This window comes from Anas platyrhynchos, chromosome 7 (assembly GCF_047663525.1).
Source record: "Anas platyrhynchos isolate ZD024472 breed Pekin duck chromosome 7, IASCAAS_PekinDuck_T2T, whole genome shotgun sequence".
In the NCBI taxonomy this organism is placed as follows: domain Eukaryota; kingdom Metazoa; phylum Chordata; class Aves; order Anseriformes; family Anatidae; genus Anas; species Anas platyrhynchos.
This window is the reverse complement of record NC_092593.1, coordinates 4,298,727-4,312,387: the sequence shown is the minus strand read 5'-3', so window position 1 is coordinate 4,312,387 and position 13,661 is coordinate 4,298,727. Positions and strand designations below refer to the sequence as shown.

At 42.0% G+C, this 13,661-nt stretch overlaps 1 long non-coding RNA gene across 1 annotated transcript; it reads left to right on the top strand.

The window, feature by feature from the left end:
• Positions 1-7,352: 7,352 nt before the first annotated feature.
• Positions 7,353-13,156, top strand: LOC110351379 (uncharacterized). Its single transcript, XR_005266914.2, has 4 exons — positions 7,353-7,826; positions 8,975-9,060; positions 12,303-12,376; positions 12,733-13,156. It is a non-coding gene; the product is annotated as an uncharacterized lncRNA (long non-coding RNA).
• Positions 13,157-13,661: the final 505 nt, after the last annotated feature.

The following is a 13,661-nucleotide window of genomic DNA, read 5'->3' as shown; positions in this document are numbered from 1 at the left end:
AGAAATACTTCAAACTACTTCTAAGCTGATTAATGTTGTGCAGCATTCCCCCTCATTTTAATTTAAAGAAAATCTTTCCATACATAGGTTTTCTCTGTTAGGAGAATTGTTATGTTGTGTTGCCATTTTCTCCAGGATGCTGTAAATGAAAGACGGTGCCTTTTGCCCTCCCTTCTAACTAAACTTCTTGAACATCCCAATGTTTGTATGTGCTTGTCTCTGTATCCAATGTAAAGAACAAACAGGAATAAATAAGATATGAAGAGTAAACAGTATAATGACAGGGGGAGTCTGGAATGACTTTGGCTTTGTATGTGTCTGCAGAACCAAGGCAGTGGTAAATATGTATCAAAAAAAAAAAAAAAAATCAGCATAGCAGGAGGTCCTCGTCTCCCAGGTAATGGCTAAATGACGAGCAGATGAGCCGTCGTCATATTGATTTAAGCATTTTGTTCCAGCCAGTCATGATTAACTTTGATTTGTTTTTACTTTCCTCTTACAGGTTTGCATTTAAAGGACTCTCAGAAAACTAATTGTAAAAAATTCTAGTAACTGCACATTCTCTTGCTGGAAAGGTAATGGGTGGATGGACAGATGGATGGATGCTTTAAGGTTTCCCTACATTCTATTTATTTATTTATTTATTTATTTAATGAGAAAGAAAGTTTTACTCAATGGCTATGCATTTTAGGAAATACCTCTGGGGTGTAAGTCAAAGTCTAGCAGGAGACTTTTGGAATGTAAACTTGACTAGAAGTTAACTGCAATCATTTTTTTTTTCCTATGAATTATCAAATCTACTGTTCCCATTACTGAATATAATTTTAAAATAAGTTAATGTACATATTGATCATAATGCCAGAAAGCATATTACAGCGTCCCTATAATTGCCTTTCTTGCTCAAAAGTACATAGAGCACAAAAGTCTACATACAGTAAAAGTATATTTCCTTATGCAACCCTGGGTTATACAGATTTAATACTAAATTAGGTTTTAAGTTCATGAAAATAAATCATATTGTTACAACTGCTCTTTATATGTAAGAAATCATATTTATAATAGGATATTATATTAGTTCACCTGTATAGGTGTGAAATAGTTAAAGATCATGACAAATTATGTGTAGTGAAATAGTATGACCCCGTTCAGTACCTATCTCCTTGTTCAGTCTGAAATATAACTCTTTATTGCTTTGTGAATTAATAATATGATGTCGGACAACTACAGATGACTTCTTGTTAATTAGAATTAGAATTTCAGATGCATGCTATGATGCATCAGAACTTTCTCTATTTTCTGCTAATAGGGCACACTGAATGAATAGCAAAATGTTTTTTAAGAGCAGGAGGGGAAAATGATCTCCTGATCTAAATAAGATGTTACTTTGAGGAAAGGCACCTAACTTATTAATGACCACTTTTCATTGAAATCTTTCAAAATTGTGGCACTTCTCAAGGCTGAGCAAGTGTTGGTATAGGCAGCCTCATTGTAAAAGTCACCTGTTCTCACTGGGGACAGAGAACATACTGAGCATATGGCTTACAGTTACTTAAATTCTTCTTTATTAATTGGCTTTTTAACTTAACCAGACCAGATCTTCAAGTAATAAAAAAATGCACATAGCTCCACCATTAATGGTGGAGCTGAAGATATGCTCGGCAAAAGATGTTTTATCTGATAACTATCAGAGGTGGTAGGAATACCCTTTGAACACATCTTTGGTTGTACTATGGCTCTGGAGAGCCACATCGTAAGTGATTTTGAAAACTTACCAGGCATTCCTCGTCATCTTCCAGCTCAAAAATAGTTTTGAAAAATCTTACTCTAGGCGTAATTAATATTAGTGGCCTATTTCAGGTTTCATTGACCTCAAATATTTTTTAAACTAAGTCTGAGAATTGAGCCTTAGCTGATATATTTTCCTTTTTATTTCAGACTAAGGCTGACTGTGGAATTTGGGTTAAAAACTTCTATTCCAATGAAGTTTTCAAAAACAGGAAAAAAGGAACAGCTTGGTGCAGGTTGTTTTTCAAGATTCCCTCCCAAAACGCAGAGCTAGGGCCAGATTTACTGCCAATGTAAATGGCATTGGCTCTGTCGAGGCAAACGGAGCTGAGCTTGTTTCTACCCAGCGAGCGTGTAGACCCAAGCTTTGCTTTTCAAAGGCAAACACCTGCTAAAGCTGAATCGTGAACTTTTGGAGATTTTTTTTTCTTATGAGTGCCTATACAGTAAGTTCATTAAGATGGCTCTAATTTCAGCTAGTCTCCTAACTTTGCTGGCCTGTGCCATGTCCTGTATGTCATAGACCACTGAAGGCTTTGGAGGCTCTGCAGGTGTAAGGACAGCCCTGACCAGTAAAGCCACTATCCCTCAATTAGGGATACAGATAAAACCAGACCATGCTCACACCTGTTGGTGAGTCTGTGTATGTTGGCTGGTGCCAGTGCTCCATTTTGGTGTGCCCAAGCAAAGTTCCCTTTCTTCTGCAATAACTACAGCGACTGAAGTGGAGCCACTAATTCGCTGCAATGACAGCAAAGGCAAGCTGAAAGGGGAAGAATCATTTCTATTTGCCTTCAGAATGCTGAGACTCCAATAAAAAAAGCGTAAGAAATATTGGGCAAAATAGAGATCTGCACATACATATTAATTCATTATTTATATCATCCAGATTTTAACAGTTAGCAATGGTGATGACATGAATATTAAACTGCAGTGCTAAGGTGGCTGTTGGGTGAAGGACAATAGAGACGAAACACTTAGTCCTGGCAAAGTGGTGAGGCACCTCGGTTGTGCCCAGTGCCACCGAGACATACAATCGAGCATTTAATGCCTCCCCAGCCTGAGTGTTTGCCTGCCTCTCTTAAATAAAGGCAGTTTTCTCTGCTGTACCAGGTACAGAGCAAGAGGTGGGCCAAAGGATGAGATGACAGCTACGGCTTTACTCTGAGTGGGTTGTTGTGTGCCTCAAAATGCAGGGAAGGTGTTAGTGCTATTCTACATGTTATTATGTGTTATCGCAATCTATGTCATCCTATCATGACTTAGGAGTGCAAAATCCTCATGTCATACATGAGGCACCCTTGGTACCCACCACTTTAAACTTCATGGTGTTGATGCTGGCTCTGGATATGAGTGGAAGAGTAACCCATGTTACTTTCTGCTCACCCTCACGTAGGTGACATCAGTGGAACAATGGTGATCTCTATCATCTGGAAATCACAACGATCTTAACTGGACTCTTCCTCTCTTGAGTAAAAGAAAAGATGGTAAATAAACAGGCTCCCAAAGCACGTCTGTATTTATTGTTGGCTCTTTAAAGGAAACGACACTTTTCATTATCTGAAAAATAAATGGAAATGCTTTACTCTGCTTGAAAGGAAAATCATGGAAACAAGTCAGAATTCCATTTGGCTTTCCTAAATAGAGGTACCAGGATTTTATAAGCCAGATGGCATTCCATAAGAATAATTTCTTATAACCTTTATTATGCAGCATACATGCTTGGATGCTAAACATGTTCTTCCTTTTGCTGTTGGATGTGCATACACTGGACAAGATAACATGGCACATGGTAGAAGTGAACTAAGCAGCAAGCCACAAGCAAGGTATCTCTCCCTGAACTTTGATAAGCAATGCCCCACAGTGCAAGGAAGCACTGCTTGGTGGTGTTTGCTTTGCCTGTGTGATAAATCCTTAGCTGAAGGAGGATGTGTTCAGAAGAGAGAAGTTTGGAGAACAGGGCTGAAGAAACATGCAGCCTTTATCATACCTGTGATCACAGACTTCTGTTGAAGGTAGACTAAGGGGTAACTTTTGAAGCTGTGGGGCTGCTTTCCCACCCGCCTGCCAGTAAGGAGCTGATTTCTGTGGCTCAGAAGCTGATTTTCTGGTGCTGGCATGCAGGAGAGGCACGCACCGATGTAACACACTCGCACTTCCTACAGCAAGCATAACCTTCAGCACAACTGCAGAGAAACAAAGATTGTCTCTGACCAGAACTTTGGCTTTGTTGCATAAGCAATTAACAGCTTAGAGCATGCATTTGGAAATAAAGCAGAAAACAATTTTTTAATTTTATTTTTATTTTTTAAAGTAGTGCCTGAGCCATATTTCCCAGTTATTTATGCAGTGGTATGCACGGAGTACCTTGCTCCAGTGAGTGGCATTGCCGTGCATGGAGCAGGGAACTGCTCTGGAGCTCCAAGCCCTCTGGTTTCAGGGCCTCAGCTGGGGTGGCACAGTGCAAAGTGGCACCATTGCAAAAGCAAATCAAACCTTTCTGTAGCAACATGCAAAGAGAAATTTAAGTTATCAGTTTTGAGCATCTTACTTGCTAAGTACACACAGAAGTGTCTCATGAAGTCCACGGTTTGACTGTGTTTAGATAATTTCATGCAGGCTTTTGTTACTATCCAAGATGCCAACCAGGCACAGGAATCACATGGACTTTTGGCTGGACATGTGCCAGAGACAGGGCCAAGAAACTCAGGGATTCGGGTATGACAGCAAAAATCCAAGTGTCCACAGCCTGTGTCACCAGATTCAGAAGGATCTGGACCCACTTACACCAGCATAAGCTGGGCCCTAACCCCACGCCATTGTAAAACCGAGGTGCCTGGGAGGAGAACTCGAGTTTGCAGTGCTTTAACTGCGTCTGAGGCTGATGAGAAAATGAGCTTTGACATTCTGAATTCATGCTGAAAAGTGTAAGGGAAAATGGGATGATTATTATTAATAATCAGTGGCAGAAGTCAAATGTCTGAAGTACTATTTGAACTGTAACGATACCCTTTAAAAACTTTGAAATGGACTAATCATAAAAGTTTAAAATGTGGAATATTAATTCATGTGCGTTTCCTTAAGGTCTGATTAGCAGAAAGTGTGGAACAGATGTTTTTCCCCTTTCTTCACAGATAGCTAACTTTTGCCTCTTCCTTTAAAATGTAAAGTATGCATCACAGTTTGGAAAACATTCACAAAAGATTACTTCATACTGTGAATTGGAGCTGCCTTCCAGAGGGATACATTATAGTCTGGTCAGATGCAATCGCTTGCAACTACTATTGCCTTCTAAAAAAGTTTCGCCATCTCGATAAACTTTCATTAACAACTCAGCATAGCTCGGGATACATTATTTATAAGCCAGGAATTTCTCCTTTAAGGATATAGAGAGGCAGATACTGAAATAATGTCAAAATTGCAGCTTTTCCATGGGAGATTATGAAAGTGCATTTGCTTTCATTTATTCCCTCTTCCATTCCAGTGGCATTCCAACTATAATTTTAATTCTTCTGTAAAGAAAATATTTTGACAACAAAGAAAGACATTAATGATGATTGAAATTTGCCTTTCCTCTCCTTCTCCTCTTGCTCTGCTGTTTTGCAAACCACCAGGTCTTTTATTTTTTATTTTATTATTTTTTGCAGTATTTGTTACGAGGTCCCTTTCCCAAGCGAGCCGTGAGCAGAATGAGCCCCTGAGCAGCGAGACGGTGCCGTCCCTCCCAGGTGGGGACAGCCGCACACTCATATTCCCTTCCTCTGCCACCATTTTGTTACAGCCCTGAAAAGCAGCAAATGGTGGTTATTGTTTCTTTGCAGGGTATGGTTTTGTACTGGATCCATGTGCAAAGTGTAAACATGTCATCAGTCCTCATTTGCTATATCCAAAAACATTCCCCATGTCCATATTTGATTTTCAAGTGCATCTGTGCACTGATTGAAACCCTCCCAACATGCTGCTACACAAATGCAAACCCACACATTGCTGATTTTGAATCAAATGCTCTTATGCTTCCACACTTCCATTTCAAAGTTTGCCTCAGAGTTGCAGTATGTGCCCTTTTAACACATTTTTTCCTGCTCACAAAGAGATCCCTGTGTTCATCGCAGAGGAGCACGGTGCAGTCTTTTCCATTTTGTTCTTATTTATTCCTTGGAGCCTGCTTTTATTTTCACAGCTTATTTATCCTTTGTTTACAGCCCACATGTGCTTTTAAGCAACAAAACCAATATTTAAACAAAGGAAGTAAAGTACTGGGGTATAATATAGGAATTTACTATAGATAGAAAGTTGAATTACAGATAGCAAAGCATTTTTTACTATTAATGTCGTTCATCAAAAAGGAGAGAGAAATAGCTTACTGAGTTTCAAATTTTCTGAAAAAAAGATGAATCTCTTATAGAGTATGATGGAACGTTTTCCATTTAACACTGATTAAATTCCTAGTTAAAATGCCTCCCCCCCCCCCCAAAAAAAAAAAAAAAAAGAAAAAGGGAAAAAAAAATCCAAAATGTGAGTGTAAAGTTGTAAATTTTAAAGAAAAGTGTGTTGCACCTCGTTATTTTTTCCATCCCTCCCGACATACGAGAGTTACCTTAACTGCAGAGCTCTGTAGTACCCTTTGCCTGTCATTTTTAATCAGGTTGTTTTAGGTAATTTTTGTTATGCCCCTCATTACTGAATTGTTTATCAATAGGTGCACCAAGTGTCACTAGCTTTTCTCATCAAGCCAGGTCTGACAAAGAGCTGCAGTGCATGGGAAAGAGGCAGCTAGGTGAAACTAATGCCATAGATGTTTGATTCATTAGGAGCTTATTGTTAACGGGGATGTCTGATTGTAAAGGCTCAGTCAAGCAAAAGAGTGCAGAGTAATCAGTCGGATTTATAGTTTGCAGGGCTCAAAAAAAAAAAAAAAAAAAATCAACATAAACCTTTGGATATAGCAGAAACAGAAAAATCCCCTTTGGGCAGCCCTAACCTGAGACCAGCCAAATAAGGTCATGCTACATGAAGGTTGCCTGTTAGGTGATGGAAGATATAGGAGGATTAGAGCCATATGGCATGGCCTATCATACCTTCTGACTTAAGATAACAAAGCCAAGCTTTGTGCTTAGCTGTTTTTGACTGACATCATCAATTTTATTTTATGTTGGTCACCTCCGGTAACAGGAAAAAATGGCCTAGGGTTGATAACACATGCCTGTTTTTTTAGCGTTAAGATGCCTTACAGCGAGTTTCGTGCTGTAAAAAATTTCAAAGAATTAGTAGCTTGTTCTTCTATCAACCATCCTCCAGCAACTGTCAGCTCCCCCCTCCCTTGTTTTCGGTTTGTACCTTGCAAATGAGAGCCAGCCTTATTCAGAACCAGATGTAAGGCTCCTAGAGAATGAGCGTAAGCTGTTGTACTTTAAGCCTAATGGGAAGTTTTATATGCAAGGGCCTTGAACTGATTAGTATAATTCCCTCTTTAATACAGCTGTCCCTCCAGATTAAGGTAAACCAAATGTTGCAATCAGAGATTAGTGTACCTTGCCAGTTATTAACATCCCCGGTTGCTCGGCGAGCACGTCAGACACTAATGCTGTGTATTTATTTGCCACTTCCACGCTGTAACTTGAACTTCTGCACCTGTCAAAGCATTCCAGGGAAGAGAGGGGCATTACTGGAGAGCAAAAGTTTTATACCTGTTACACCTGTTTTGTTTTGTCACCGCCTGAGATTTTCTTTTTTTCTTGCCAAGATTGCCAGGTGGTTTAATCCGCTCCTCCGCCGGTCTTATGAAGAAAGACTTTGTGTGCTGAATTGCATTTGTTGCTCTCATCTGCTTTCCCTTATCGAATACGAGCTACTCACCTAAACCTCTGCTTTATTTATTTATTTATTTGTTTGTTTGTTTTTTAGCGTGTATTCCCCTTTCTTTTCACCTCCCCCTGCTCTTGCCGGGGCGGGGGCTGCTCTTTGTGCGTGCCGGGGCTGCGGGGAGCGGCAGCGCCCGCTCCCGCTGTGCTCGAATCAGAGCGCGGTGCCTCTCGCCCAAGGTGGGTCACGCAGTTGTCTTCTCCCATTTGGCAGGATATCCTGTCCACCAGCGGCACAGATGTCACGGGGGACAATGCCCGGGTTATCGGAGGAAGATCTTTGCCCTCCTCCCTCCCCCCCCCCAACCTGATCAGGTTTTGTAGACAAATGTACACCGTAAACATGCTTAAAAAGCTTTGGAGGGCTGAGGGGGGTTTTGTGCTGCGTTAGGAAATCGATGAAGTCAGGCCGTGCTAAATAGCTGCTCCTCCAACGCGTTTAATTAATTTAGGAGGGCTGTTAATTTACCTGTAAACATGACAGTCAGAGAGAAAAAAGGAGGTGCGACATACAGGGGAAGATGCTGCTTGCCGGGGTTTATTTCTTCCACGCTGACAATTATTGAAACATAAAGTTTTAAAATGACTGGCAGCAGGGAGGCATTCTGCTTTTCTAGCCAAAAATTAAAACAACATCAACAAAATGCCCCAGCCCTGCTTTTGAATAACCCCCAACCTGTTTAGGCACAGTGGTGTTAACAGAGTGGATGCCGAGTGAATATCAGCTGTAGTCTCTGGAATATTGTTGCTTCCCAGCAAAGACCATGCTAAGACATTTTTTTTTTTAATTGAATAGATTCCTTATTAAATAGATAATTGACATAAGGTCAAAAGGGGCCATTTTTGCACGGTCCCCCTAATAACAGCGGGTTTGCAAAGTTTCCTGCCGGCTGCACACTGCCTGCACGTTATGGCTTAATTGCAGATTTTTTGAAAAGACAAAATATGTTCATATCTGAGGAATTATGTCTTGCAGCCTACTAAATATGCTAATGCAATACTAAGCAGGGATAAAGTTCTTGCCATACCACCCAACAGTTGCGTGGGACCCGCTGCCAAGTTATTGTTAATTGTAAAGCGCAGGCAGGCTTTGCAATCCATCTTAATTGTCATCCTTACTCCAGGTTGGGCGATAAGGCGAGATGTTCTGTTTAAAGTGACAATGTTGACAAGGGGAAAGGGTGTGGGCCCGGGCTTGCGGTTCTGGAGGGGTTACGCGCTCTGACCTGCCGTAGGTTGATATGGACGGTCTGCAAGGGGATTTTAGTTGTCATGGGGTCCCCAGGCAGTTGAATAGAGTGACTGTCTGTCCTGCTTTTTCCTGTTAGGATCCTGACACGTGGAGCATTGATGAACTCAGCATAACGTTGAATGGGAGCTTTTTGGCAGCTGAGACACAAGGGCTAAGCTGCAGGTCAGAGATAACACGAGTGCAGATCTCCTCATGCACACAGTTAGGAGCATGCTTTCTTCCCTCCTGAGTGCAGGAAATAGCTCATGTTAAATACGTTCACTTTTCAGTTTTCCTTTCTTCTAAAACGGAGCTTGACAGATTGGGCTTCTCAGCCCCCCCCCCCCCTCCTTTTTCTTTTTTATTTTTATTTTTTTATTTTTTATTTGCCACCTCTGCTTTCTACCTCAGCAATACTCCTCAGGAAGCAGGAGTTAATCTTGGTGAGGAAACGATAAGGTGATGCTTGATTTTTCAGGGGAAAGCAGAAGGATGTGACTGCCCGGTAACTGCACAGAAACTCACGGGCCTCCTTTATTTAGGGCTTCCCTTTGCTTTTTCCTCCCGCGTCCTGCCGGAGGGGGCCGGCAGGTCTCGCGGAGGTGGGCGCAGGGCTGAAATAGCATCGGGGCAGGAAGGAAGCGCCGGGAAGGTACAGCGATAAAAGCAGCTTCCCCGCGCTCCTCTATCAGCTACCCCGATCAGGTGAATTGGGTCGTTGCTTTCCCAACTTTGATGCATCCTGGCTGGCACAGAAATGTGTCTTTGAAGTCGTTTCATACTCGGCCAAGTTTTTTACGTGATTCCAAAAGAAAGAGGGCGAGCATTGTCTTCGCTAAATGATGTCAAGCCGGCATCCTGTGTACCGAGACAATGTGGGAGCCTCTATCTGCTCTTGGCATTGCTATTGAGGCTGCATTTGCTGCTGGAAGTGTTTATGTTAGGGAGGCTTGAACCTGGCCGAGGTTTGGGCAGGGGGATCTCTCTTTAGTAACTGTTTGCTTGTGTACAGGCGAAAATGTGTGGATATGCACGTATGCTTTTATGTGGCTCCCATAGAAGATAAACTTGCAGGCATCTCAAGCTCATCCCCAGCATCCACGTGGAGGGTGTGGGCAGACCCCTGTTGCAGGGTCACTCCTCAGAGCCCCCGCAGTCCTTGCTCCCACTCAATATGAGGCCAGCAATGGCAATGATCAGCGATGATGGAGCTGGCCTGCCACTGAGGGTGCATCTCTGGTGGCAGCGAGCCCAAGACCACCCAACTCCCCTCAACTCCATGCCCATGCAAATCCAGAAGTCCTCCCCACCACAGGTAGGAATGTGCATGGCTTGAGCCTGAGCAGGACTTCTCGGTGGGAAGAGCCTTGGTGGTAATGGGGGGCTCTTCTCCCGGCAAGGTGGTGCTCTGTGCGCATGAGCAGAGCCAGAACGAGGCCTTATTGTGCGTGCCCAACCACATTAGCAGATTCCTGTGCCCGTGTTTAGGCTTTCAACAACTTAATTGGGCCTCTGCAGCAAACTGTCTGCAGCCAAGGGGCCAGGACTATTGTTTAATCCCATGGCTATCACTGAGAGCCACGCAGACCAGGAGGAGGGCAGACACAAATACTGCCTTTGTTGCACTCGGGATGCTCCTTTTGCCATCCTAAACAATCTCATACCAGCTCCCGAGTGACTCCAGCCGTGGCCAGCGCTGCTCCCAGCCCAGGGAACGCTTCCCAGCTGCTGCAGCACCGTTGCAGTTTTTCCTTGGAAAGCAGCGCTGGGAGCGCTGTGTTATTTTCTTTGCTAAGTCGTGAATTCATTATGAAATTTATACAATGAGATCTATGACTCGGCTAATATTTCCACAGAGCAGTTTGGCCTTTTCATTCCAGAGAGGGTTGGACAGGAGCTAAGAAGATCTGGCTTTTGTTTTCAACTCTTCTACAACTTCCTGTATGACCTTGGGCAAGTTGCTTAATCAAGCTGTCTCCAGCTTTCCTTTGTAGTAATGCTACTCGCAAATGTTAGAAGAGTTGTGAATATGCACGGTTGATTTGGTAGGTGATGTTCAGGTACTAATTTGATATGTTATAGAGGAAAGAAGCCCTGTGCAAGAAGCAAACTGCAGGCTTGGTGTCTCACCTTGGCTTTGAATGCAGATTTCAAAGAAACAAGGAGAGCAGCAACAGTCTAGGTAATCCAAATCATAATAATGCAATTTTTTAGAAGCATGTAGTGGAAAGTTATATAGATGGTGGTCAGAAAGTGCATTCAGCAACAGCATGTTAGAAATCTGAAGAAGAGATCTGAAGAAGAGGACAGAGAGACACCAGAGATGAAGGTGTGACATGGTACATTATGCTGGATGCTGAATTTGCCTGTAAAAATGCAGCCCTCTGTAGGTGGGGGAGAGGAAAGCCTGTGCTGGACACCCTCCAGGAAAGGGGAGCTTGTGCTAAGAGCAGAGCCTGTACAGTTAAATGGGATGCTCTAATACACAGAAAAGAGCAGACGATCCTTGGTCTGAGGAGGGTGAGAAATTTGCTTAGGTGTATTGGAATGTGCATTCACACACACATGCACCAAATAAAATGTGTGTGTGCCACAGAAAGCTCACACAGCTGTCGTTAAAGCAATGGACATCTATTTACTTGGAGATAGGATGTATATTTTTAAAGCTGCAAGAATACATTAACAAATGCTAGCATATCTGAGGACTTGATTACAGCTGGGTTTATAGGGAGTGGTAATATCTTTATTAAGCCAACTGATATAGTTGGAGGGGGAAAAACAGACGAGCCCTCTACAGGACTCTTTACTGTAATTAAAATAGGCTGCCTATATCTGCTTAAATAATTTGTAAACTCTTAAGGCCAAATGCTGCAGCTAGTTACTATTAGTGAGAAACTGTAAACTACAAAATCCCAAACCAGGAAGTCCCATGGAGATAAAAAAATATCTAAAGAACAGTCAGAAATGTGCCCTATATTATTGATGCTCCGAGCAGTATTAAGTTGTGAAGGGCTGGAATGTAAACAGAGTTACAGATGTCTGATGCCGTAGGTTGAATTCGGGAAGCAGGAAATGCACTCCTTCGCTTGGGATGTTTTTAAAAACACCTTCTGCTTGTCTTTATCTGAAACAGTTAAAGTTTTGTTTAACCTACAGCTTTGAAGGAGAGCATGCCACGCAGCCAAGTCGTTTCTTGTATTTATAGTGGCAAAAATAGGAGCAGAATAGCAGGGTCCCAGTTCACAGAGAGCTAAATTTTAGAAATGACCTAATGGGAGAGGATAATAGTAAGGGTAGGTTATGTCACAATGGATAAAAATTACAGCTGTGCACACATATTCTTACTTGGTTTGGGTGTCTGCATCTTAGACAATTATTTTACCTATTTCTATAATGTAACACTAATGATTATTTTCCTCCCTCAGGGTGAAGTGCAAAGGATCAGGTTTTTTCCTAGAAGAGAGTGGGAAAACTGTCTCAGTTGGCTCTAAATGCTCTGGTAATTCTGATATTTCTTTTCCCAACCTTTACAGCCTTATCTTATCTCCCTGTGGTCGTTGTTACCCCTACCAAGCTCTGCTGATGGGCTCCACCAGCACGACCCTGCTAACATCACTATGTTTACTCCTGATTTACATAGGTTGGACAGAGAACAACAATTGCTTGTTATACTTTCTAGTGCAGGCTCTGCTCTTTTCAAAACCCATCCCCAAAACAGAGTAACCTGTTGCTTTTAAGGAGTGATATTTCTTTGTTGTGCTGGTACAAATGAGCTCAGAACCTGCTTTTGTAAGTCAACTAATTCCTAATGAGGGTATCTCAAAGGCAGAGCCGCCCTAATGAATGCTTTTTCAGAACAGGAGGATCTCCTACTGCATTTGTAATGCCGATGGGCAGCGGTCCTGGCTGAAGATTTCTGAGAACTTTAAGAAGTTTCTCAGACCTTGCAACACGCCCTGCTGCACGGGACAGCATGTTATACCAACAGCCATTATAAACCTGGAATAGTCTTTGTCCTTTTCATCGTGATTGTTGTTGGTAAACTCGTATAAATGGGAAGTGCCGTTTCCTTCGCATTGTTTGAAGTGTATTTGTTCAAGAAATAACTAAATGACAGCTTTCCGTGTTTAAAACAGGAGAGTTTTCCCTAATGCCCTAAGTCTAAATTAGTATTCTTGATGTGCCGATGAGCCTGGAATAGTAGTGCAGCCAGGCTGGGTCTAGGCACTAACATGTCCTGGGAGTTCATCTCTTACCTAATAAATAAATCATAAATAAATCCTTTTTATTTTTTATTTTTGGTATTTTTTTTTTTTATTTTCATTTTATTTCTTACTGCCAGCTGAAAAGTTGAATTAGAAAGGGGGTGCCAAGTGCTTCTTTTGGAAATATTTTGTTTGGATGACTCCTAGGTAACATCAGAGACACCTTTCCTGGGTGGAAGCTCTGAGACAGATCAGAATTACTGTGGCAACGTGGATTTCCTGAGTAGCGTTTTTGCATGTGCTATTGAATTAGTGACTTTAAAAGAAAAGAGTTTTCACAGTTCTTCTGTGTGTGCAGTATACCTTCATGATTTTCCCCTTCATTCCTCATTTTTTCATATGTCTGAAACAACAGCAGGGGAAACAGAAATATGCCTTGACTGATGAGAAGGAAATAGGTGAGAATGTGGAAGACCCTTATAATTAAATCAATTGATACAAAGAAAAAATCATCCGTTGAATTTGTTTTTGTGAGCAGTGCTAGTTGCCTTGCCAGTCTGAAGCTGGCACTGTGGGTTT